The sequence below is a fragment of the Gopherus evgoodei genome, chromosome 2 (genome assembly GCF_007399415.2).
Source record: "Gopherus evgoodei ecotype Sinaloan lineage chromosome 2, rGopEvg1_v1.p, whole genome shotgun sequence".
In the NCBI taxonomy this organism is placed as follows: domain Eukaryota; kingdom Metazoa; phylum Chordata; order Testudines; family Testudinidae; genus Gopherus; species Gopherus evgoodei.
The window spans coordinates 67,208,859-67,233,929 of NC_044323.1; the positions used below are offsets into that span (position 1 = coordinate 67,208,859).

General features: G+C 39.9%; 1 protein-coding gene across 3 annotated transcripts in view; it reads right to left on the reverse strand.

Moving 5' to 3' along the window:
• Positions 1-25,071, reverse strand: part of TBC1D5 (TBC1 domain family member 5) — a 518,872-nt gene that overhangs the window by 340,065 nt on the left and 153,736 nt on the right. Inside the window, exon 4 of one of the 3 annotated variants that reach the window (XM_030550914.1) lies at positions 9,752-9,854. The exons of the other annotated variants lie outside the window; for them this stretch is intronic. The gene's annotated coding sequence lies outside the window, so the exon portion shown is untranslated. The remainder of the gene's footprint in view (positions 1-9,751; positions 9,855-25,071) is intronic. 3 annotated transcript variants of the gene reach the window in all.

Here is a 25,071-nt window from a genome sequence, read left to right on the forward strand (position 1 = left end):
TAAGACAAGGATCGATAATAAGACAGAAAATATATTGCCTCTATATAAATTCATGGTACCCAACATCTTGAATACTTTGTGCAGATATGGTCGCCCCATCTCAAAAAAGATATATTGGAATTGGAAAAGGTTAGGAAAAGGGCAACAAAAACTATCAAAGGTATGGAACGGCTTCCGTATGAGGAGAGATTAATAAGACTGGGACTTTTCAGCTTGGAAAAGAGACAACTATGGGGGGGATATGATTGAGGTCTATAAAAACACGACTGATGTGGAGAAAGTGAATAAGGAAGTGTTATTTACTCCTCCTCATGACACAAGAACTAGAGGTCACCAAACGAAATTAATAGGCAGTAAATTGAAAACATACAAAAAGAAGTATTTTTTTCCACACATCACAGACAACGTGTGGAACTCCTTGCCAGAGGATGTTGTGAAGGCACAGACTATAATGGCGTCAAAAAAGAATAAGTTCATGGAGGATAGGTCCATCAATGGCTATTAGCCAGGATGGGCAGGGATGGTGTCCCTACCCTCCATTTGCCAGAAGTGGGAATGGGTGACAGGGGATGGATCAGTTAATGATTACCTGTTCTGTTCATTCCCTCTGGGTCACCTGGCACTGGCCACTGTTGGAAGACAGCATATTGGGCTAGATGGACCTTTGGTCTGACCCAGTATGGCCATTCTTATGTTCTCAAGTGGATATCCCATTCCTTTAGAGTTCGAGGGTGAAAGTTTTTGCAGATCCTTCACTTATCTTTTCTGTGCAATTCCCCCAGACACTTCAAACAGCTATCATGGGAGGTCACTAATGTGCATTGGCCGGGTACACAATGAACATGGCTTAAAGCTTGGGGAATGGGGCATTCCTATTCTGCAGCAAAGTCCCAGCCTGGACTCTAATAACTAAAACTATTATCTAACACTTAATTTAATGGTCAAACTAAGTCCCTAACAACTACCTACAATGGGTCTGAAAGAATCGCTTACACTCTTGCAATGGAAGACTAGGCATTCTGACCAATGTCATGGGTGGTAAGAAGGAACTGAGAGGACATAAGGTCAGCACTGCCAGATATACTGACACATGAGTGTGGCAGTCAAGGGGGTGCAGCAGCCGACCCTACAGATACTGCTATGGCAAAAGTCTCTGACAATTGTGCACATGGGCACATGCACACCCTAGAATGGAACTGACATGAACAAGCACTCAAAGAAGAACAGGCGTCTCCATCTGCATGCACAATAGCTAGGATTCTGTAAATTCAGAAGAAGATGGAAGTGTCTAAGGACAAATAAGTTAAGGTAAATGAGAAAAACTATAAATCCCAAATCTTGAATATATATTAATATAAGAAGTCTTTATGTAATCTATAAAACACAAAGTGAAAAGCATTAAAAATATTAAAACTGACTATATATGCTCCTCTTTTCCCAAAAGGGATTTCTGGCCAGAAGTTTCCAAGACAAAACACATTTTTAAGTTACCTTTTATATTTTCATAGATGTTTAAACTTTACATTGGTCTCACTGAATAGAAATTTTTTATATGTTTATGAAGACAAAAGGCCTCTTAAAATGAAAAAGTATTAATTAAAATATTTCTTGTATAAAGGAAAAATGTGCAACTTTTTAAAAGAAAAAATGTATAACATATACAAAAAGTTTTACTGTAAACTAAGTGATAATCAGGAGGGGAGAGAAATAGGAGACAAAATGAAGGGGATGTTTTGTGTTACAGTGTGAATTGAATATTGGAAAATTAACTTTCAAGGTCATTACTATTCTTGCTCCAAAGCTTGGTATGAAGGTTTTAAGCAAACAAAGTAGTAAAAAAAATTGATACAATCCATGCCTGGTACTCTGGAGAAATATAGATACAAGATTGATTTTACACTGGGTGCACTGCTGCATGCCAGAAAGACAGGCAGAATGCACTGTTTTTTCATAAGTTAAGGCAATCGCCAAAGTAAACATCTGCAGTGTAGTTGGATAGGATAGACAGATATCTGAAAATTAAGTGTAATGAATCAACACTTACCAGTTCTTATTCAGACTATCTGAAAGCCTAACTAGAACAACCTCTTTACGTCATTACAACTGTGATACATGAACGGGGATGGGGTAGCTCCCTTTGATGGACATTTGGCCAGCCAGTTAGCTGTAAAATCCCTCTTGGTCTGTTCTCTGCTTACTTTATAGGTAAAGTGTTAACAAGCCCAAAGGTAAAAGAAAAGGAGTGGGGCACCTGACCAGAAGAGCCAATGGGAAAGTAGAACTTCTTAAAATTAAGAAAGAAACTTTCCCTTTGTCTGTTGTTCTCTGGGCTGCAGGGGGATGGAGCAGCAATGCTGTAACCAGCTTTAAGCCAGGTATGATTATAAATGATTATCAAGTCATACCACCAAACCTGCTTATCTGGAGCCTCAGATATGTAAGTAAAATTAAAAAATATCTAAAAAGACAAGATTAGGGTTCTCTCTTTTATTGGCTTGTGGACTCCTCTGTGCTAACCCCAGATGCTTTTGTTTGCTTGTAACCTTTAAGCTGAACCCTCAAAAAAGCTATTTTGGGTGCTTGATTTTTAGAATTGCTCTTTTAAAATCTAGCAAAAGCCTGAGTTCCAGATGTATTTTCTTTCTTTTTGTTTTTAATAAAATTTACCTTTTTTAAGAACAGGATTGGATTTCTGGTGTCCTAAGAAGTTTGAGCATATGCTGTTTGATTAGCTGGTAGCAACAGCCAATTGTCTTTGTTTTCTTGCTCAGCTCTTCCCCGGAGGGTGTGCGAGAAAGGGCTTGAGGGTACTCCACAGGGTACTCCCAAGAACTCCTTCCTGAGTCCAAGTTTTTTTCTGCATTTGGCTGGTGGCAGCATTTACCAAAACAAGGTCAGAGAAAAGCTGTAACCTTGGGAGCGTAATACAAGCCTGGAGTGGCAAGCATTAATTTTTAGAATCCTTGCAGGCCCCCACCTTCTGCACTCAGAGTGACAAAGTGGGGAATTCAGCCTTGACAACACCACAAACACTTCACTTCTTAAAATGTTGTCAAGTTCATCATGTAAAACTCACCACAAAAAAAAAAACAAAAACAAACCTTTGGCTCTTTCCTAACAGTTCTGATGAGCCCTTTCTGCATTTTTTCCATCAAGATAATTATGTTTTTGATAAACAGTAAAATAAGCAAACCCCAAAGGCCTTGGGCAAGGGCTGCTTCTGAGTGGGGAGGTGGGCACTTTATAACATTTTTATTTGTAATCAACCTCTAATCTATGTCAGATGGATGTATTATGGTTACTGTTAATTTTCTAAAATACAGCATACATTAAAGAGTCCTAAGCAAAAAATCAATGTCTGAACTTGAAATAATTAAGACAGGAGAACAATTTTATTAAGGAAGCATGTGTTAAATGTCCCCAATGGCCAGCTTAAAGAGGAGAAAGCAGAACATTAATATTTTAAAAATTAAAGCAAAAAGATAAATATTTTACTCGTATACTGACTGACCCTAAAACTTAACAGCAGCAAAGAATCCTGTGGCACCATATAGACTAACAGACGTTTTGGAGCATGAGCTTTCGTGGGTGAATACCCACTTCCCTCAGATGCATGCATGAGCTTTCGTGGGTGAATACCCACTTCCTCAGATGCATGCATGCATCTGAGGAAGTGGGTATTCACCCACGAAAGCTCATGCTCCAAAACATCTGTTAGTCTATATGGTGCCATAGGATTCTTTGCTGCTTTTACAGATCCAGACTAACACGGCTACCCCTCTGATACTTAAAACTTAACAGTGTTTAGACTACTGGTGCACTGATATCAGTGCCTAACATACTGATCAATAGCGTTCCATTGTTTCCTTATACTCCCCCATCTCCGTGTGTATGTATATATTTATTTATATTTTCGTCTCTTGCCTTCTACTTGGATTGTAAGTACTTTGGGGCAGGGATCATTTTTTTCCCTGTGTTTATATAGCACCTAGCAACTGAGATTCTGATCCATGACTGGGGCTCCTAGGTACTATAATAATACAAATAAATAATAATTGGTCATACTATTGTGAATAATCAATACATACTGCTAAAGTTGAAGGAATTTGGAGAGTTTCCTTAGGATGTCATCTTCCATATCAGGCTGATAGGGGTGTGTGCTGTACTAACACACACAAATGTAATTATATATGTCTAGATCTAGATATAGCTCTCTAACACTGTCATAAACAGATAAGTAAGAGTTAATAGAACAGAAGTACTTCATATCTCTTTTGCCTGTAAAGGGTAAACAAGATCAGTGAGCCTGGCTGTCACTTGACCAGAGCACCAATCAGGACAGGATACTTTCAAATCTTGAGGGAGGGAAGTTGGTGTGTGTGCTGTTAGAATTTGGTTGTTGTTCTCTCTGGGTTCTGAGAGCGACCAGACGTGCAACCAGGTTTCTCTCCAATCCAGGCTCTTATGTGCTTAGAATAGTAAGTACTAGGTAGATAAGGTGAGTTACGCTTATGTTTGTTTTCTTTATTTGCAAATGTGTATTTGGCTAGAAGGAGTTCAAAGGTGTATTTTGCTGAAAGGATTTTAATTTGTACTTATATACTTAGGCTGGGAGGGTATTCCCAGTGTCTATAGCTGAAAGACCCTGTAACATATTCCATCTTAAATTTAGAAAGATAATTTTTACTGTTTTTCTCTCTTTAATTAAAAGCTTTTCTTGTTTAAGAACCTGATTGTTTTTTTTATTCTGGTGTGAGATCCCAGGAGACGAGGTCTGGATTCACCAGGGAATTGGTGGGGCGAAAGGAGGGAAGGGGGAGAGAAAGGTTAATTTCTCTCTGTGTTAGGATTACTTTCTCTCTCAGGGAGAGTCTGGGAGGGGGAGAGAGAAGGAGGGGGGAAGGTGAATTGTCCTCTCCATTTTAAGATTCAAGGAGTTTGAATCACAGTGATCTTCCAGGGTAACCCAGGGAGGGGAAGCCTGGGAGAGGAAATGGTGAGGGAAAGGGTTTACTTTCCTTGTGTTAAGATCCAGAGGAACTGGGTCTTGGGGGTCCCCGGGCAAGGTTTTGGGGGGATCAGAGTGTACCAGGCACTGGAATTCCTGGTTGGTGGCAGCGCTACAAGTACTAAGCTGGTAATTGAGCTTAGAGGAATTCATGCTGGTACCCCATCTTTTGGATGCTAAAGTTCAGAGTGGGCATTTATACCATGACAAAACACACACATACACACACTAGGACTGTCAATTGCAGTTAACTCACAATTAACTCAAAAATTAATCACGATTAATCGCAGTTTTAATCGCACTGCTAAGCATTATAATGCCAATGGAAATGTAATAAATATTTTTGATTTATTTACATGTTCATATATATTGTATTCTGTGTTGTATTTGAAATCAAAGTGTATTTTATTACAAATATTTGCACTGTAAAAATGATAAAAGATAGTATTTTTCATTTCACCTCATTCTAGTACTATAATGCAATCTCTATCATGAAAGTGCAACTTACAAATGTAAATTTTTTGTTACATAACTGCACTCAAAAACAAAACAATGTAAAGCTTCAGAGCCTACAAGTCTACTCAGTCCTACTTCTCATTCAGCCAATCGCTAAGATTAACACGTTTGTTTACATTTACAGGAGATAATGCAGCCCTCTTCTTATTTACAATGTCACCAGAAAGTGAGAACAGGTACTTTTGTAGCTGGCATTGCAACTTATTAAGTGCCAGATATGCTAAACATTCATATGCTCCTTCATGCTTCAGCCACCATTCCAGAAGACATGCTTTCATGATGATGATGCTTGTTAAAAAAAAATAATGCATTAATTAAATTTGTGACTAAATTCCTTGGGGGAGAGTAGTATGTCCCCTACTCTGTTTTACCCGCATTCTGCCATACATTTCATGTTATAGTAGTCTCCGAAGATGATTCAGCACATGTTCATTTGAAGAACACTTTCGCGGCAGATTTGACAAAATGCAAAGAAGGGACCAATGTGAGATTTCTAAAGATAGCTACAGCACTTGACCCAAGGTTTAAGAATCTGAAATGCCTTCCAAATCTGAGAGGGACAAGGTGTGGAGCATGCTTTCAGAAGTCTTTAAAGAGAACACTCCAATGCGGAAACTACAGAACCTGAACCACCAAAAAAGAAAATCAACCTTTTTCTGGTGGAATCTGAATCAGATAATGAAAATGAACATGCAACTGTTCGCACTGTTTTGGATTGTTATCAAGCAGAAACCATCATCAGCATGGATGCCTGTTCCCTGGAATCATAGTTGAAGCATGAAGGGACATGTGAATCTTTAGCACATCTAGCACGTAAATATCTTGTGATGCTGGCTACAACAGTGCCATGAGAACACCTGTTCTCACTTTCAGATGACATTGTAAACAAGAAGGGGGCAGCATTGTCTCCTGCAAACATAAACAAATTTGTTTGTCTGAATGACTGGCTGAACAAGAAGGAGGACTGAGTGGACTTGCAGGCTCTAAAATTTTACATTGTTTTATTTTTAAATGCAGTTTTTTGTACATAATTCTACATTTGTAGGTTCAAATTTCATGATAAACAGATTGCATTACAGTACTTGTATTAGATTAATTGAAAAACAGTATTTTCTTTTGATTTTTTTACATTGCAAAGATGCTTGTAATCAAAAATAAATATAAAGTAAGCACTGTACACTTTGTATTCTGTGTTATTGAAAATAATATATTTGAAAATGTAGAAAACATCCAAAATATTTAAATGTTATTCTATTGTTTAACAGTGCAATTAATTGTGATTCTTTTTTTAATCGCTTGACAGCCGTAATATACACACATACATATGTATACATACACACACACACACACACACACACACTTGTGTATCGTGTAATAACCATCTATGTTAAAATAGATCACTGAATACCACAGGAACAATATACAGTTATTCTCTGTGCCTGTGGTACATAACAAGCAAGAATTCTGTGATCTGTAATACTTTGGTCTAGTTTCAGCTGTTGGGTTAGCATGCAGGTGCTGGGTGGTGAAAAATGCAGGTCAGACTAGTTGCTCTTGCAGTCCCTCTGACTTTAAACTGTGCAACAGTTGGCAGCAAAATCATAATCAACAATGACTAGTGGATAAAATGGACTAAAAAGAATTACCACATGGGTATTATTGATATATTACTGTACATGAACTTCCCCACCCAACACTTCAGCCACCACCATTCAGTTACTAAGAATAACAATTAATTTAGGCTGTCCTAGAAGTTTCATGTATATTTTAGGTTCAAACGTACTTGTAGAGACTTTCTGAAGAGAAATCACTTTCTCTGTATGATGGTTTTGTGATGAGGATTTCTGTTCACAAGGAATCTAAATTGATAATACTGTATTAATTTTATATTTTACTTTTAGACTCAAACGAGAAGTGAAAGACCAGCGTCAGCAGGGTTCAGTGATCAGCCACTGTTTTTCTCTTCATAATTTACTTGCTAGTTTAATAATTACAACAATGCCAAGATAATCTGTAGCTTCAGTGTCTTGGAATGAGAGGAAAAGTTAATAGCAGAATTGAGAGAAGATTTTTATTTAAAGAGATGCCCAAATAAATTGCACTGAGAATATTTGAAACCAATATCTAAACTGAACTAGAACACAGACACTGGTTTAAAGCAAAATTAATTTATATCATCCAAATCCGGAAAAGCATAATTTCAAGCCTTGATCTTATTAGGATACTTAATGTAATCTCATTAGGGTGCGTGTTTCTATATATCAAAGTGGTTTACACATTCTAAATATATTTTAAAGAGCTCCAATAAAGATTGGTACTGAAGTGTTTAACAATGTCAAAACCGACTTTTGCAGGGCCAGAATGCTAGATCATTAAACAAACAAATAGCAGTGGCAATGCAGTACGGTGTGGAGGAGGGTGCGCTGTTTCATTAGGGGACCTATTTTCAAGTAACAGATCCATATAGTCTCCAGAACCCTAAGAAATTACAACTTCATTTCCTAGGCTAGTTGAAATTAGGTATGGGGGACCTCATTTTCAATAGTGCTCAGCACCCATATATCCAGATAAAGTAAATGTGGACTACGGATGCCTAGCACTTTTGAAGGTCAGACCTAGTACCATGTACAGGGGATATGCTGCCAGAAATATCACTCATAGTATGCATGCATGCCAATCCATAGAGAATCATATATGCTCAGTGAGAGCAAGCAGATGGATAGGAAAGACCTACTAGGGAAAAATAAAGGGAAAACTGAGCATCAGAATAAGGGCAGGTTTTGTCTGCACTTTGATCCCTACTGACAAACAAAAAGAAACAGAGAAAAGTCAAACTATTAAGAAACTGATAAAGCTAATGCTGATTTTTAAAATACTTTTAATGGCTACAGCAGACCTTAAGAAAGATAGCTATTTTGATCTTATTGGAAACAACTTCAATACTCCAACATTAATGTATGCACATATATATTAATGAAGTAGACATGTTAATCCCCCAATGTCTATATCTGTGAGGCATCTAAGCTCTTATTTCCTTCACCATCAGTCTTGTGTAAGTAACATACTGTGGCAACATATGAATAGTTCATAGCTCCAGGAATAAATGAATGAATGAACAGTGACCTAAACCCTGAGCAGCAATTAAGTTTCTTTACTGATCAGCTATCGCATACCTCACACCAAACAAGTGTGTTTTTTGACATGCATACTTGCCTGCTATTAAGTTAAATAAGGGAACTATTTCTGCCAAGAATGTGATTTTTTTCCCCTCACAAGGCTTGTTTCTTGTTAGGAGTATTGGGTTTTATTCTGATTGAGCTGTTCATGACAAGCCAAAGAAATGGAGGAGGTGGTGATAGGGGTTTAAGAAAAGAATACTCTGCAAAAGCACAATGGGACTGCAGTTGTTTCCCGTGAGTTGGTGAGCTTTAGTTTGACCTTTCTGCAAACTGCAACGAAAAGCTCATGTTGAGTACAGATATTTGATCTTAGTATGCAAATAAACACCTCTTGCAAACATTGGTACACTAGAAGAGTTCAACAGCAAATAGGCGATTGTCAACATGATCATCTGGTTTTTCATGTTTGGGATGAGGAAGCAGGAACTAGGGTTGACTATTATTGCTCCTCTTTACAGTTTGCATTTGTTTCCTCTCTCTCTCTCTCTCTCTCTCTCTCTCTCTCTCACACACACACACACACACACACACACACACACACACACACACACACACACACACACACACACACACACACACACACACTATACTCATACATATTCCAAGATTCATTTTATCCTGGTTCACATCAGTACAATGAAATTCTAACTGCAGAATCTTTATTAGTTATGTCAAAGTCAAAAAGAACAGCAGCTGGACTTTCAGAGTTCAGGTTGAATGTTCACTATTTGCATTTAGAAAACATAGTTTACTTGTAACCAGAACCCCACTATCTCTGGATGTCTTTGAGAACCCTACGTGCAAGTCCAGAAAGCCATCTCCAGACTCACTTGTCACATGGTAAAAGATTAAATCTATTTTCCCTGGACCTCTAATATATTATCCCATATTCTCACCATTCGTTATTTAAAGCATGATAAGATTGAACTCTGAAAAAAACAAGTTCAAGAAAATAACACCAAATCAGACTGAAGAGGAAAGCCAACTCCTACACCACCCAAATATGATGTTGTTATATATTAATTTAAAATAAGGAGTACAACAATACCTTAGTCTTTGCAGAAAGTAAAGGAAGGCAGGAACAGAAGAAGAAAAGTAAGTTCTGTGACTTTTCTTCTCAGAAACAACAGAATAGTTTTCTCCTATTCTCCCTGTTAATCAAAGAATAATGAATTTGGATAATTAGTCAGAGGGACTAAGAAGCCAAAGTAAACCATTTGACCCTTTATTCCACAAGATATTATTATAGTCCCTTGCTGAGCTTTGTAACTTTAAAACTGAAATTTGTATGGAATAAATGAATATGTATTGCAACTAATGTTTTACAGTTTTTAAACATTTTTACTGCATGTACAGTATGCTCCAGCAAAATATCACAAATATCTGAAGTTCAGATTAGCTGTTCCCCTTCCAGCACTAGTTTCTAAATCTGTAGCATATATACGCAACACACACACACAAAAAAACCCTATCATTTCATTATCCGTGCACATGATGCTGCTTTTTCTCTAACGCCTCACAATGCTGTTAGAATAACATCTGGTTTGCACTATCTTATAGTTTAATTCTAGAATTTAACTAGAGAGAAGAGAGGCAAAAATGAAGTGCATTACTATTTTAGTACACTGGCACTTCTACAGGTTAAATGCAGTCTCTCTCAACTGAGACCTCAAATTTTGTTTTTGGAGGAAAGTGATTAAGAGTTTTTATAAAACTCAATACAAATATTTCCCTGAAATTTAAAAAAAAAGAAAAAACTTATTTTAAAAAGAATTTAATTTCCTGGTATTCGAAGCCAAACACTGCAGCCCCATGCTAATGTGGGAGAATCAGAGTGTGAAATGGATTATAAACTGACTATAAGAAACCATAAAAGTAGCATCTATTTTCATTGGCACAGTCAAATGTAAATCAAAAAGGTAAAAAGCAAATTATCTTTTAAAAGTTAGTAACAGGGAAGGACATCTAATTTTTAAACATATCTCACCCCTGTCTAGCTGGTGTGGGAGAAAGGAGCCTGGATTTGATTGGGCTGGCAGGGGACAGGCAACACTAGAGACACAAGGTGCTGAGCTGACGGGCCACCCAGTCATCAGCTCAACCACATTTTGACCGGGTTAAGCCCTCGGGGTGCTGTTACCCCACACACCAGGTCAGAATGCCATTCACTCAAATTTGTATGGAGACGATGGATGTAGGGGCTCACAGACCAGAAGGGTCAGGCTGCTGGGGGTGGGATGCCTGAGAGGGGAAGAGGAGGGGAGCAAAACTAAGAACATAAGAACAGAAATACTGGGTGAGATCAAAGGTCCATCAAAGCCCAGTATCCTGTTATAGTCTTCGCCTTCACAACATCCTCTGGCAAGGAGTTCCACAGGTTGACTGTGCATTTTGTTTGTTTTAAACATGCTATTAACTTTGACATCTCTCTCTGTGTCTCTCACACACACTTTAAATGGTGCTCCTCAGTACCTGCCTGGAAACCTGAGGTTCAGTTCGTCTGAAGCCTTCCCTATCTGTGCTCAAAAGGTCATCTAGTCCAATTGCTTGCTCAAAGCAGGACCAACACCTACTAAATGATCCCAGGCAAGGCTCTGTCAAGCTGGGCCTTAAAAATCTCTAAGGATGGAGATTCCACCATCTCCCTAGGTAACCCATTCCAGTGCTTCACCACCCTCCTAGTGAAATAGTGTTTCCAAATATCCAACCCAGACATTCCCCACTGCAGCTTGAGATCATTGTTTCTTGTTCTGTCATCTGCCATCGAGAACAGCCTAGCTCCATCCTCTTTGGAACCCCTCTTCAGGTAATTGAAGGCTGCTATCAAATCCCCCCCTCACTGTTCTCTTCTGCAGACTAAATAACCCCAGGTCCCTCAGCCTCTCCTCGTAAGTCATGTGCCCCAAACTCCTAATCATTTTCACTGCCCTCCACTGGACTCTCTCCAATTTGTCCATATCCCTTCTGTAATGGGGGGCCTGTCATAGTATAATTCCCAAATCTGGACCTTAGCGTCCAAAATATGGGTACTAGCATGAATTCCCCTAAGCTTAATTACCAGCTTAGATCTGATAGGCTGCCACCAATCAGGACTTAGGTAGAGCACCTGACAGACTCTGGTCTCTCCAAACCCTTCCCTGGGGACCCCCAAGACCCAGATTCCCTGAGTCTCACAACAAAGGGGAATAAACCATTTCCCTTCGCCCTCCTCCCCTCCAGGTGTTCCCTCCCTGGGCTCCTGGAGAAATATACAGATTCAAGCTCCTTGAATCTAAACAAAGGGATTCTTCCTTCTCCTTTCTTCCTCCCAGATCTTTTCCCCACCAATTCCCTGGTGAGTGCAGACTCCCTCCCCTGGAGTTTTACAAAAGATAATCAAAAAATCAATTAGATTCTAAAAAAGAGGAAAACTTTAATAAAAGAAGAAAAAAACATAAAACTTGTCTCTGTAATCAAGATGGTAAATATACAGGGTTTTTCAGCTTATAGACAATAGAAAGAAAGCTTTCTCCAGCAGAAATACAATTTAGAATACTTTCACCCAAATACACAGTAAAACTCTACCAGCCAGATACACAGTTGCAAATACAGAAAAACAATTAAAAAGACTAAACTGTCTTTCTACTTTTGTACTTAAAAAATTGGAACAGAAGATTAGAGAGCCTGTAAGTATGTGTGCTCACTCTCAGAGCCTAGAGAGAACAGCCCAAGAACAAAGGACCCACACCCAAACTTCCCTCCACCCAGATTTGAAAGTATCTTATCTCCTGATTGGTCCTCTGGTCAGGTGTTGCAGGTCACTGTTTGTTAACCCTTTACAGGTGAAAGAGACATTAACCCTTAGCTATCTGTTTATGACAGGGTCTTCTTGGCAACAAGGGCACACTGCTGACTCATGTCCAGCTTCTTGTCCACTATAATCCCCAGGTCCTTTTCTGCAAAACTGCTGCTTAGCCAGTTGGTCCCCAGCCTGTAGCGGTGCATGGGATTCTTCCTTCCTGGCTTCAGAACTCTGCACTTGTCCTTGCTGAACCTCAGATTTCTTTTGGCCCAATCCTCCAATTTGTCAATCCAAACCACTTCTGGAATTATGCCTAGGGAGGGAAGGGGAGAGGCTTCCCACCTCCCCTTGCCAACCTCAGACCAGGCTCTAAGATCTGTGGGCTCCATCACTGTATGCAAATCCTTTCTGGGCATGCAGGAGCTGCCACCCTTCCATTGCCGCTTTTTAATGGAGTTACAGTTCACACTGCATTTCCAAAATGCTATGGATCTGACCAGATCACAAATTTTTTAGGATCAGGAAAGAAGTTTTCCCTCAGGGTAAGGACATCCAGCAGATTTTTTCACTTTCCTCACAGCATGTTGGAGGCCTGGTTTTAGATTAATAATGAATTATATAAGTAAGAAGCGGAGTCCCCAGTTTGGTTGCAACTTGTGGCCGGTATGCAATGCAGGTGAGAGGCCCCAGCTCCCAGAAATAAACACAGGTAAGGGACTCAAGAGATAGCTGGTGGACTCTAATAGCCTGTAGGGAAAGGGACCTCAGTCGGAAGACTTGAGATCTCTTCTACTCATGTGTACTCTCATTTCCCTTCACAGGAGTGTAAGGGGTAAGATGAATCCTCCACAACTCTATTATTTCTACCAATCTCAGCTCACACACTTCTATTCCCTTGTACTCTCTACCACACAGTACCTGTTTCAAAACAGGTATTGGAAGGTATGATGATGACTTAAGTACATATTTTCTATTGTTTGAATTATTCCATCAGAGGATTTTTTTTAATTAAAAAAACATAGGGAATATATACAAAAAACTAAATTAACATGGCATTAAAGGCTAGGCTTAACTCTGTAAATTGAGGCCATGGCTACACTTACAGTTCTGCAGCGCTGGTAGTTACAGCTGTGTTCGTACAGCTGTGTAGGGCCAGCGCTCCAGTGTGGCCACACTGACAGCTACCAGCGCTGCAGTGTGGCCACATTTGCAGCGCTGTTGGGAGTGGTGCATTGTGGGCAGCTATCTCAGCATTCAAGTGGCTGCAACGTGCTTTTCAAAAGAGGGGGGGTGGGGTGGAATGTGACAGGGAGCGTGGGGGAGACAGAGAGAGTGGATTTTTGGAGCTGACACTGTTCACAGCTCCCTGCCTTGCAAGTTCTAAGGACTGGAAGATACACAGTGCCTACCTTCAATCATTTTAAAAGTTTTGACCTTTCCCCCACCTGTTTCTTATTCACTAAATGCTAACTATGCACTCCTAAATAGCCGTCAGACCACATAAACAGTTGCTCAACGTTACCCCTCCCCCCTCTCTCCTCAAGCAAACAGCTTTGAACATTCCAAAGCAATTCTCCTGCCTTCGCTGGCTCGCTCACTGGAGCAAAGAGCAGCTGTGTTTGTTTTTTTAGCAAGTAGCTACAGGGAGATCGGAGTTCAGCCATTCTTCTGGTTTGTTGTGGACAGGAATTCTGGGATACCTCCTTATACCCCGGAGGTCAATAAAAGCGCTGGTGGCGTCCACACTTGCTGACCAGCGCTGCATCACCAGCGCTGGAATCGCTACACCCGAGGCAGACCAGGTGTACAGCCAGTGCTGCAACCAGGGAGTTGCAGCGCTGGCTGTGCTTTGCAAGTGTGGCCACATCCTGAGTTGCAGCGCTATAACCCCCTCACCAGCGCTGCAACTCTCCAGTGTAGCCAAGCCCTGAGAAAACTAACATTTTCTATAGGTTACCTTAGACAAAGCTTTACTGATTTACATATCATTCTTTATAGATCAACTGATGTAATGTATTGAGATCTTGACCTGAATGGGAAGTGCTCAAAGAAATAAACGACAGCTGAAGTCTGTGGGGGCCACGTTTGGATTATTCTACAACCTTCCTTTGCCTCACTGACTCAAGGAACTGACCCTGGAATTAATTTAGCCAGTTGCCTTTAAGGAAGACCCAGGAATGGGGTTAACTAGCCCTTTTTCAAATCTTCAGGGGATTAGGAACATTCCTCTGTTCTCCTCAACTAACCTATTTTCCTCTTGCAACTCCTCATGTACTGGAAATTTTTACCCAAACCTGAATAAATTTTGGGGGAAGCTAAGTTCATATTGAGATTCAGTCTCCAATTCAGAGAGATGTATCCTTTCAACATTACCTCCCAAGAGCATAAGTCAAGCGCTGGGTTTTTTTACCCTTGAAATCTTCAGTGCAAGGCTGGCAATCAACAAAACAGGTGCTATGTTTCCTACTTTTATGGTATTTCTTGATTTTTTTTTCACCTTGATAAACGTAACTGAAAGCTTTGCTCCTACCATGGGTATTCACATGGCCTAAAGAAAAAACGTAGGCATTCATTTCTAGTCATAAAAATAATAGCAACAATGTAGATGTAATTAATGACTTTAGGATACTCAGAATTCAGTTATTAGTTAGGAACAATTAGAATTAAAAAACAAAGAAATGAGAGCTCCAACTATCATTTATCTGAGTTAGCTGGTGAGAATCTGTAGTGGAGCAAAGCTCTTCTAGATGTCCTGTCTCATAGGTATCTGTTTCAAACACATCTAAATCCTCACAAAGGCCACATCCAGACTACCCGCCGTATCAGCAGGTTAAAATCGATTGCTCGGGGATCGATATATTGTGTCTAATCTAGACGCGATATATCGATCCCCGAGCGCGCTTATATCGATTCCGGAACTCCATCAACCCCAACAGAGTTCCGGAATCGACAGGGAGAGCCACGAACATCGATCCCGCGCGGTGTGGACAGGTGAGTAATCCGATCTTAAATATTCGACTTCAGTTGTGTATCTAAGATCGATTTCCCCCCCCTAGTGTGGACCAGCCCAAAGGCACAACACCTTACAGCATACTGCCTCTCAAACATATCTCATTTTGAGGGAGAACACTCATTTCAGTCCAGAAGTTCCACACACATTTGGTGTCCCCTCACTCTTACTGTTGAAAGTTATTTTCGTCAGTAATAAAAAGTCATGAAAACTGAGGTTGTACGAAGAATAATTTACACACTTAGAATTTCAACTTTCCTTTCTCTCTGTCATTTTAGGTCTTTGTCACACACTGATTTCCACATTTGGGCTTTTGCAAGTTAAAGGTATAACTTGAAGTGGATGGCTGATGGACAGATAAGGGAGACTAGCATCTTTCATTATGTGAGCACACAACACTAGGGAAAGTGACATGCTATTTGGCAAATAATACTATACTAAGGCCTTGGCTACACTGGTGCTTTACAGCGCTGCAACTTTCTCACTCAGAGGTGAGAACTTTCTCACTCACTTACCCTGAGCGCTGCAAGATACAGCGCTGTAAAGCGCCAGTGTAAACAGTGCCGCAGCGCTAGGAGCACGGCTCCCAGCGCTGCAAGCTAATCCCTATCAGGAGCTGGAGTACACGCAGCGCTGGGAGAGCTCTCTCTCAGCGCGGGCGCTGCAACCACACTCACACTCCAATGCGCTGCCGCGGCAGCGCTTTAAAGTTCCGAGTGTAGCCATACCCTGAGTAACTTCATTTCTTCTACAGCTGGATTTATGTAGCATTATGCATTACTACATGTGCACTTTAAACAAAAAAATCTTTTAAATCATTAAAACTGTGAAAAAATTAATCATGATAAAATAAGTGGAACTGTCTATTGTTATTTACACTTAAAATAATGTGTTTTTACCATAACCTGAGAGATATATGTAGTATTTCCACATTATTAAAGACATTATTAAAACACCTACACATAAAGATTTTAAATTATTGTGGAAACCTTGATAGAATAATGTCAAGTTGACCTAAGCTCCTCCCCATATTGACATTTGATTAAAATAAGACTTTACAAACCCTCAAAGCAATACACTGTAAATGTGATGATGTTTAAGCATTCCACTGTGTTGTGCTAGTTAATGAAAGCCAGGAAGTGAAACATTAAAATCACCCATACTGACAAATGCATCATTATTAATGGTGGAAAGCAAAATAGATTTTTAAAGGTTTTAGCTTTAGTAATCTGAAGCAATATGTAAGGAATTTTGTTTTTAAATACACACTATGAATTTTAACCAGTTTTCCTTTAACTCTGAATTTTCTGAAATTTTATGCAGCTATAATCACAACCTTAACATTCCATCGATGATATTTTATTCATATAATTATCTACTCATTTCAATTTTCCTACAGTGCACTTAAACACAATTGTAAATGTAAGATTTCAAAGAAAATCCTCTACTACATATTTTCTCTCAGGTCCCTCCCCTCCGTCCTCACCTCTTCCTTTCAACCATATCAAAAAAGAAACTTGTACCCAACATGCCACATTAAGCTTTAAAGTACTAGATTCACATCTACAAAAAAATTTAAAAGCAATGGGAGTTTTTGAGGACAGTTTACATATGGTTATTAATATAGTCAGTTCTGTTATGTCCCAGAGAAAACATCTTATTAGTTCTACAATTAAATGATTCAGCAACCATCCACACTATCTTTGCCTTTTAACAGTTGCAATCAGTAGCAGATCTAGGTGTAATCAACAGCAGCAGGGGGTTTTAGGAAGCAAAACAAAACAAAAACAGTAGGGATCTTTACTAGTATACAGTAATTGATATAAAGAGACATTTTATTCTAAGTTAGCTCAAGATATAGGGAAGTTTACACGTGTTGCATTCTATTATCTACAATTAACATTCAATTCATCAGCAGCTATGCAATAAGCTATTTTAAAATGGTTTGATATTGTTTAATCTTTTACGGAGTTCTTCCGCCCCTCCCCCCAAAGGATCATCTGTGTCTAACGAGGCATTTAATGTTCTCCGTTTACTTTTTATGTTACAAGGCCAATGTTGGAGTTACCATAAATTCAGCTGAGACCTGGACAATTCAGAATCCACAGATGTCACCCCTTTAACTGGTGAGTGGGCTGCTCCTGTGAAATATTCCCTTCCCTGTAAGTCTGCAAAGCTCTTTCAGCCCTTGCTATGCTTGGTAACAAAACTATATCTCCCCAAATGACTGAAGAATACCATAGGCATACATATATACATATAGACATTTATAATCTACCTAAATTTTTGTGCTGTTATAATCTCTTTCCACTAACATTACCCTACATGTAGGAAAGTAATGCATTTTTGCTATTCAAGATAAATTGATAGGTGGCACAGTAATTTAAGTGCCCTTTTGCTTTTGAGATTTGAGTTCAATTCTTGCCTGGGACATACATGGTAAATGAGTTTTCTGCCCTCCAGGTGTTACAGATATTACTGCCACCGTCCACTGCACTGAAAACTACTGATGGGAAAAAATTAAGTCACAATAAATGGGAACAGTTTCGTTTGCTACTGCTCAATGGTAACTAGGTCCCACCATAGAGGTAACTTCTTTTCAGTACATTAGCTAAAATATACAGTGTTTAAAAATCTTTAAAATTCCCCGAAAGAAATGAGATACAAGGAATTAAATTTTGAATGTAATTAGCTAGCTTTTCTGCTTTATTAAAATCAAAACAATATTTAGAGATTAGACACTCTAGAGTCTAAATATCTGGGGGGTTTTCCAGCCATCCACTGTTGTTGAGAACATACACTAGTAGAAACTATACTGTACTGTACATATGAGGTGGATTGATTAGCTGTGGTAGTGCCTAGGAACTTCAGTCAGGATCAAGGCCCCATTGCATTAGGCAATGTACAATTAAATGCACAGGTAGGCCTGGCCTCTGCTCCATGATCTCTGCCCCACAAAAAACTTAGAGCCTAATTTGATACAATACATGGCAAGTGTGAAACAAAACAATGAGTGTCAAGGAGACAAAAGTGAAAATAATGAAAATACCATGTAGTCACAACGTAGCTATTGTACAACTTAATGGTTCCTTGATGGTTCCAAATCATCTTACTTTTAAAATAAATGATACAATCAGCTAATTCTGACTGTTGTATAAATTAGTCTTCTTGGTTGGGTGATTTCTTGTAGGCATCACAGTAAAAGTGTTTCTTGTGGAGCAGTGTTTGCCCTCATTTATATCTGAGGAAATAACACACTCATGATATCTCATTCATGTGTGGAGCCTCAATTCAGAACCAGCAGGCTGTTGGTCACAGATGCACCAGCGAGTCTTCCACTATCTCCCCATCAAGAAGGGCTTCCAAACTTCCGAAAGTTCCCCTAACAGGGAAAGACAACTCTGAGCATTTAAGCAAGAGCATTGTTCTTATATAAATCTAACTGTACAACTGCTAGAAATATGGGGGCCAGCTTGCAATTTTCTCCTGCTGGAAGATGAAAGAGAGCCAGAAAAAAAAGACTCCATCAGGACCTTGACCAATCTGGGGTAGACAGATAATTACTGGCAAACTGAGGCTTACATAGGAAAAAAGGGACTAATTAAGGGAGGTGGATGGAGACATGGATGTGAGATCCTGGGATTCACCTTTTGCAATAACTTTAACTCAGTGGTCCCATCTTTCCTGCTCATCACCGCAAGGAGGTCAAAGGAAGAGTCAGGAATGGCAATACAGTAGGCTATCTTTTAGAATGAGAATGGAGTATGCATCTGCAACTGTATAGCATCAGTCACCTGAACTCCTGCTATATACTCTAACAAGTCAGGGATCTGCATTTCAGTGTTTGCTATGCAAGAGCTATGAGTTTCAAGAGACTGTCTCTAAACTGGTGTGAATTTGGACTCACCACAATATTATCCCTCTGAAGTTTTTCCAGGTTGTGGGATAAGAAGATAAAAAGGTTTTGTTTTGGTCTGAGAATAAGACAGCAGCTCACACATTAACAACTAGACATCCAAATTCTCAAGTTATGCAACTGATATGAGCCTTTGTACTGCCTGCCTCATCTATAGCATATACTACAGGGCTCACCGCATTCCAAGCATTGTTAATAGTACAGCTGACTTGTTTTCAGGAGGACAGATTTTGCCCTGAGTACAAGGACATCTGAAATGTTATAATGCACTGATTCCCATACAGGATGCCCAACAGGCTGAACAATTAAGGTGTTGTCCCCTTCTGTATCTTATAGTTAAGTCTGCAAGTCGTCAGTAAGATCATGGATTCCGTGACTTTCTGGGACCTGAGTGACTTCTGTAGCTGCAATTACTTTTGCAGCTGACCTCAGGGCCGCCTGAGCAGCTGGCCCTAAGGCCAGCCATTCAAGCAGCTGCTGGAGGCCAATGGAGGCAGCCTCACTGGCTGGCTGCTGGGATAGACTCCAGGGCAGCCGCTTGGGCAGCCCCAAGGGCTGCTGGAGCAGCAGCAGCCCCCAAGCAGCAGTGGTCCCAGGGGCAGCCCCGGAGGCCATAAGAGCAGCGGTCTCCAGGGGCTTCGAAGAAACAGGTGGAATGGTGCAGTCAGCCCCCGCCACCAGACCTGGGGCCAGCTGTCGGCCCATGGGGCCCCCCAGAGTAGCTGTGTCCCAGGGCCCAAGGAGCTGCTAAGTTTTAGTCGGGGTATTTATAGTAAAAAAGTTACGGACCGGTCACTGGCAGTGAATTTTTGTTTATTGCCGTGACCGGTCCATGACATTTAGTAAAAATACCCATGACTAAATCTTAATCCTGGTCTACACTGTTGGGGGGAGAGGAAGAAATTGATCTAAGATACACAACTTCAGCTACAAGAATAGCGTAGCTGAAGTTGACGTATCTTAGATGGACTTTCCTCACATCCTCATGGCACAGGGTTGACTGCTGCCGCTCCCCCATTGACCCCGCTTCTGCCTCTTGGCAATGGTGGAATTCCGGAGTCAACGGCAGAGCGATCAGGGATCGATTTATCGTATCTACACTAGATGCAATAAATCGATCCCTGATATATCGATCACTAAGACCTGCCCTTAGCCTTACTTATAGTAAACCATAACAAAGGGGGATCAGGGATTCTAATTTTTCATCTCCAGCTCATATATGACGGCCATCTTTCTCTAACAAACAGTCCATTTACAACTGATCCATTCATGATCTTCACCATCTGAACAATGAAGGAAGGGATGAGAGAAGGAACCACATATTTCCCCAAGACAGAAATGATCCTAATATCCTATATATCATGAGACGTGTTGACCAAAACATTAGTTCTTCTAAGCTGCCTTCTTAAGCTCATTCGAGTCAAGTGGCAGAGACCCTGGAAGATTTTTGCCTTCCTCTGCAACATGATGCATGGGTTACCTGCAGGTTTAAAGTAGTGTAAATGGTGGATTATCTGTAACTTTAAATTACGTCTTTAATTTATGATTTGAGAACTGCAGTAAGTCAGCTAGAGGCTATAGGTTTGCTATAGAAGTGGGTGGGCGAGGTTCTGTGGCCTGCAATATGGGAGAGGTCAGACTAGATGATCATAATGGTCCCTTCCGGCCTTAAAGTCTATGAGATACCAAGAAAGAGCTGTCAGAAAAGCATGTACATAAGCATGGGATAGAATCCCTTGAACTCCACCTCTCATAGACGGACCAAAAGAGGAGACAGCTCAGTCATCATAGTATAGGAGAATGCCTGGCTGCAGTGGTTGAGGACTACCTTTCCCCTTGTTCCTCCTTATCAAAAATAAATTCCTAGATAGCCTTTGCAGACACTGGACTTTAAAAGGTGTCCCCGAAGCAATTACTGGATTCACTCCATCTGGGTTTGGAAATGCCCAGTCAGAAACAGGCAGGGCTCACAACAGGGATTAACCAAACTGCCACCCAGTATACCTACAAAAATTAATGGGCATGAGGGCTCTGTCTCTTGGCACTAGAGCCAGGTTCACATTCATATACATAAACAATTGGCTAGAGTTGTCTCTGAGGTATATGAGTCTAGTGCACCGAACCTGGATTTGTGGTCAAGGAAGAAAGATTTAGGTCATGTTTGTTGAATGAAAAGAGCAAACTGAAAAGAGAAAAAAACAATGATGTGTTCTTTAACATGTGAAATGTACTATATATTATTATAATACAGAGCATTCAAAACTGTCCTTGTGTGTTTCTTTACAACTGTAGAATATGCTATAGGAACTCTTCACTAAGCACAAGGCAGGAATCCATATGTTTGTATTAAGAGGTCATATTTTACTATACAGGTCACTTATGCACCATTGGACCTTGACTAACACCACAATCCACAGCTGCTACAGTACGTGAAGCTTAAAAGTTACAGTTATAACTGAGCAATTATAAACTACTACTTTCGCTTTTATGATGTACCTGTTACATGATTTAGAAATGTAATTTACTCAAGGTTTATGTGATTCTATATAACTAAAATGTTTTAACTACATTCTTCTCCTCTATTTTTCAAAAGTTTGAAGGTGAAAGAATCAAAACTGTTAAACTGAAAACTTTTAATGCATTTCAGCACATTTAGCTTCACTTCCCAGACTAACAAATGAGGATTAAACACTACAGAATGTAAAAAGAGAGACATGCCCACACACACACAACTTACAAAAGATTTCCTCCCATGGCTATACCATTGCTTTGCAGACAACAAGCTAATTTGGGTTCCTATCATGCATCTGATCGGTCATACAGCGATACAAAACAGAAATAAGTAAAGACGACCATCTGCTTGTTAGCTGAAACTATAAAAGTACATCTTTTTAATAAACAATAAAATTACTTTGACAGGGCAGAGACCACCTGAATAGAAAATCAAATATTTCATGTTATTTAAGGTGTATGTCTGCTGGCTATTAAAATACTCCTCTTTAATTTATTACAGCAACACACACAATACTCATGTCATCCTCATTTTCTAAATCAATAATCAGCACAGCATGCTTCATTAACAGTGACCAATCACGAATGAGCTGGGGATCTCATTTTACAACATGAGCATTCCTAAGACATAAACCATCTGCTACTTGTAGTAACAGAAAAATCAAATTAATCCATTCTTATCATGCATTCGATTTTAAAGCAATTAAAGATGCTCTTAGTGTAATCGCAGCCACAGAAGTAGTTCTGTAATGAGGAAAGCAAACTCTTCACTGAACTTTCGTCATTCTCAATACATTTGAAAACTTTACAAGCTTTCCTGCACTCCAGTGAGCCATTTGTTCTCGAACACAGATGTTGAAACACCAAGCAATTTTATTAAACATTAATCTTTGCACATTTGAAAATGTTTAAATACTGAACAGTGATCAAAACAGAACATAAACACAAAAATAATTGTATAATAAAATAATGTTCAGGGTCTAAATCTACAATTCTAGGAATTCAGAGAAAAAGCTTCTCACTACATCCTTAATTCATTCCACTATGCCCCACCTTTTGCTGCACATATGGCATGTAAGATCATACGCTATTCTCATACGCTTGCAATATGTGAGAACAATGGTGTAAGAAACTAAGTCTGAATTTCCTGGATTTGGGGGTAGTGCGAGTTGACAGATTCTTATCTTTTTAAATGCCAGGTTTAATCTTTAAGAAAGATGTCAGATGGACATCTGCTATCCACATAGCAGGCATAACAATGGGCAGTAGCAGTACAAGCTTTTTTCACTGATGCATCAATATAGCCTTCAATCTGAGAGGACATTCTAAGGTGAGAAGGCAATTGAGTCTGCTAAGGCAACCCGCAAGAGTGCCAATCATAATGGAGGGTTTGGGGATGCTGTACGTTATCCATTAGAAATTAAACTAGAATTGCATGTTTATCTACTATCAGGTATTAGTAACTTTAGCTTACTATTGACTCCTGTTGGATTCAAACCAATTGCCTTATCACAAATGATTTGTATATCCCTGTAAGACCCCAAACTATTCAACCCCCACATTAAAGGTTATGTTCAAATTCAAAAAAGAAAAAACACATTATGTACCAACTGCTTTCAAATTAACAGCGCATGACCATCAACTTAACCACTAACTTAAGACACTTATTTCTCTCTTTAATGCAGCTCCATCATGGATCGGAGTTCCCAGCTTGGTGTTATAACTGCAGCTAGTGACATCGCAAACCTCTGAAGAGCCCTGGAAGGTAAGCTGCACATGAAGTAATGGTAAATCTAGATTTTCTTTCAATACTATGCATTTTAATGTTTAATATTCTATACCTTATAAGATATAAAATAAAATTTTAACTTTTGAAATTTGCTTAGTACTAGAGAGAATACAAACTAACTTTATCTATAGTATCAGAGGGGTAGCCATGTTAGTCTGGATCTGTAAAGCAGCAAAGAGTCCTGTGGCACCTATAGACTAACAGATGTTTTGGAGCATGAGCTTTCGTGGGTGATGCATGCAGTGGAAATCTCCAGGAGCAGGTATATATAAGCAAGCAAGAGCAGGCTAGAGATAACGAGGTTAGTTCAATCAGGGAGGATGAAGCCCTCTTCTAGCAGCTGAGGTGTGAAAACCAAGGGAGGAGAAACTGGTTTGTAGTTGGCAAGCCATTCAAAGTCTTTGTTTAATCCTGAGTTGATGGTGTCAAATTTGCAGATGAATTGAAGCTCAGCAGTTTCTCTTTGAAGTCTGGTCCTGAAGTTTTTTTTTGCTGCAGGATGGCCACCTTAAGATCTACTATGTTGTGGCCAGGGTGATTGAAGAGTTCTCCTACACGTTTTATATATTGCCATTCCTAATATCTGATTGTTTCCATTTATCCTTTTCCGTAGAGACTGTCCAGTTTAGCCGATGTACACAGCAAAGGGGCATTGCTGGCATATGATGGCGTATATACATTTGTGGACGTGCAGGTGAATGAACCGGTGATGGTGTGGCTGATCTGCTTAGTCCTGTGATGTGTTGCTGGTGTAGATATGTGGGGCGAGTTGGCAATCGAGGTTTGTGCATGGATTGGTTCCTGAGTTAGAGTTACTATGGTGCGGTGAGAATATGCTTCAGGCTGGTAGGTTGCCTGTGGGCGAGGACTGGCCTGCCATCCAAGGCCTGTGAAAGTGTGGGATCATTGTCCAGGATGGGTTGTAGATCCCTGATGATGCGTTGGAGAGGTTTTTAGCTGGGGACTTATGTGTGGCCAGTGGAGTCCTGTTGGTTTCTTTCTGGCTTTGTCTTGCAGTAGGAAGCTTCTGGGTACATGTCTGGCCTCTGTTGATCTGTTTCCTTATTTCCTCGTGCAGGTATTGTAGTTTTGAGAATGCTTGGTGATTTTGTAGGTGTTGGTCCTGTCTGAGGGGTTAGAGCAGATGCGGTTGAACCTCAGTGCTTGGCTGTAGACAATGGATCGTTGTGGTGTGCCCAGGATGGATGGTTCACCGTTCCCAGCCAATGGGAGCTGTGAGAAGCTATGCATGTTCTGAACACTCTTCCGCTGTGAGGTGAAGTCACCAACAAAGTTCATTTTGGAATATTACTTCAGGTAAGAGTAGAAGATGATTCACTTTTGTAATACCTTGCGGGCCT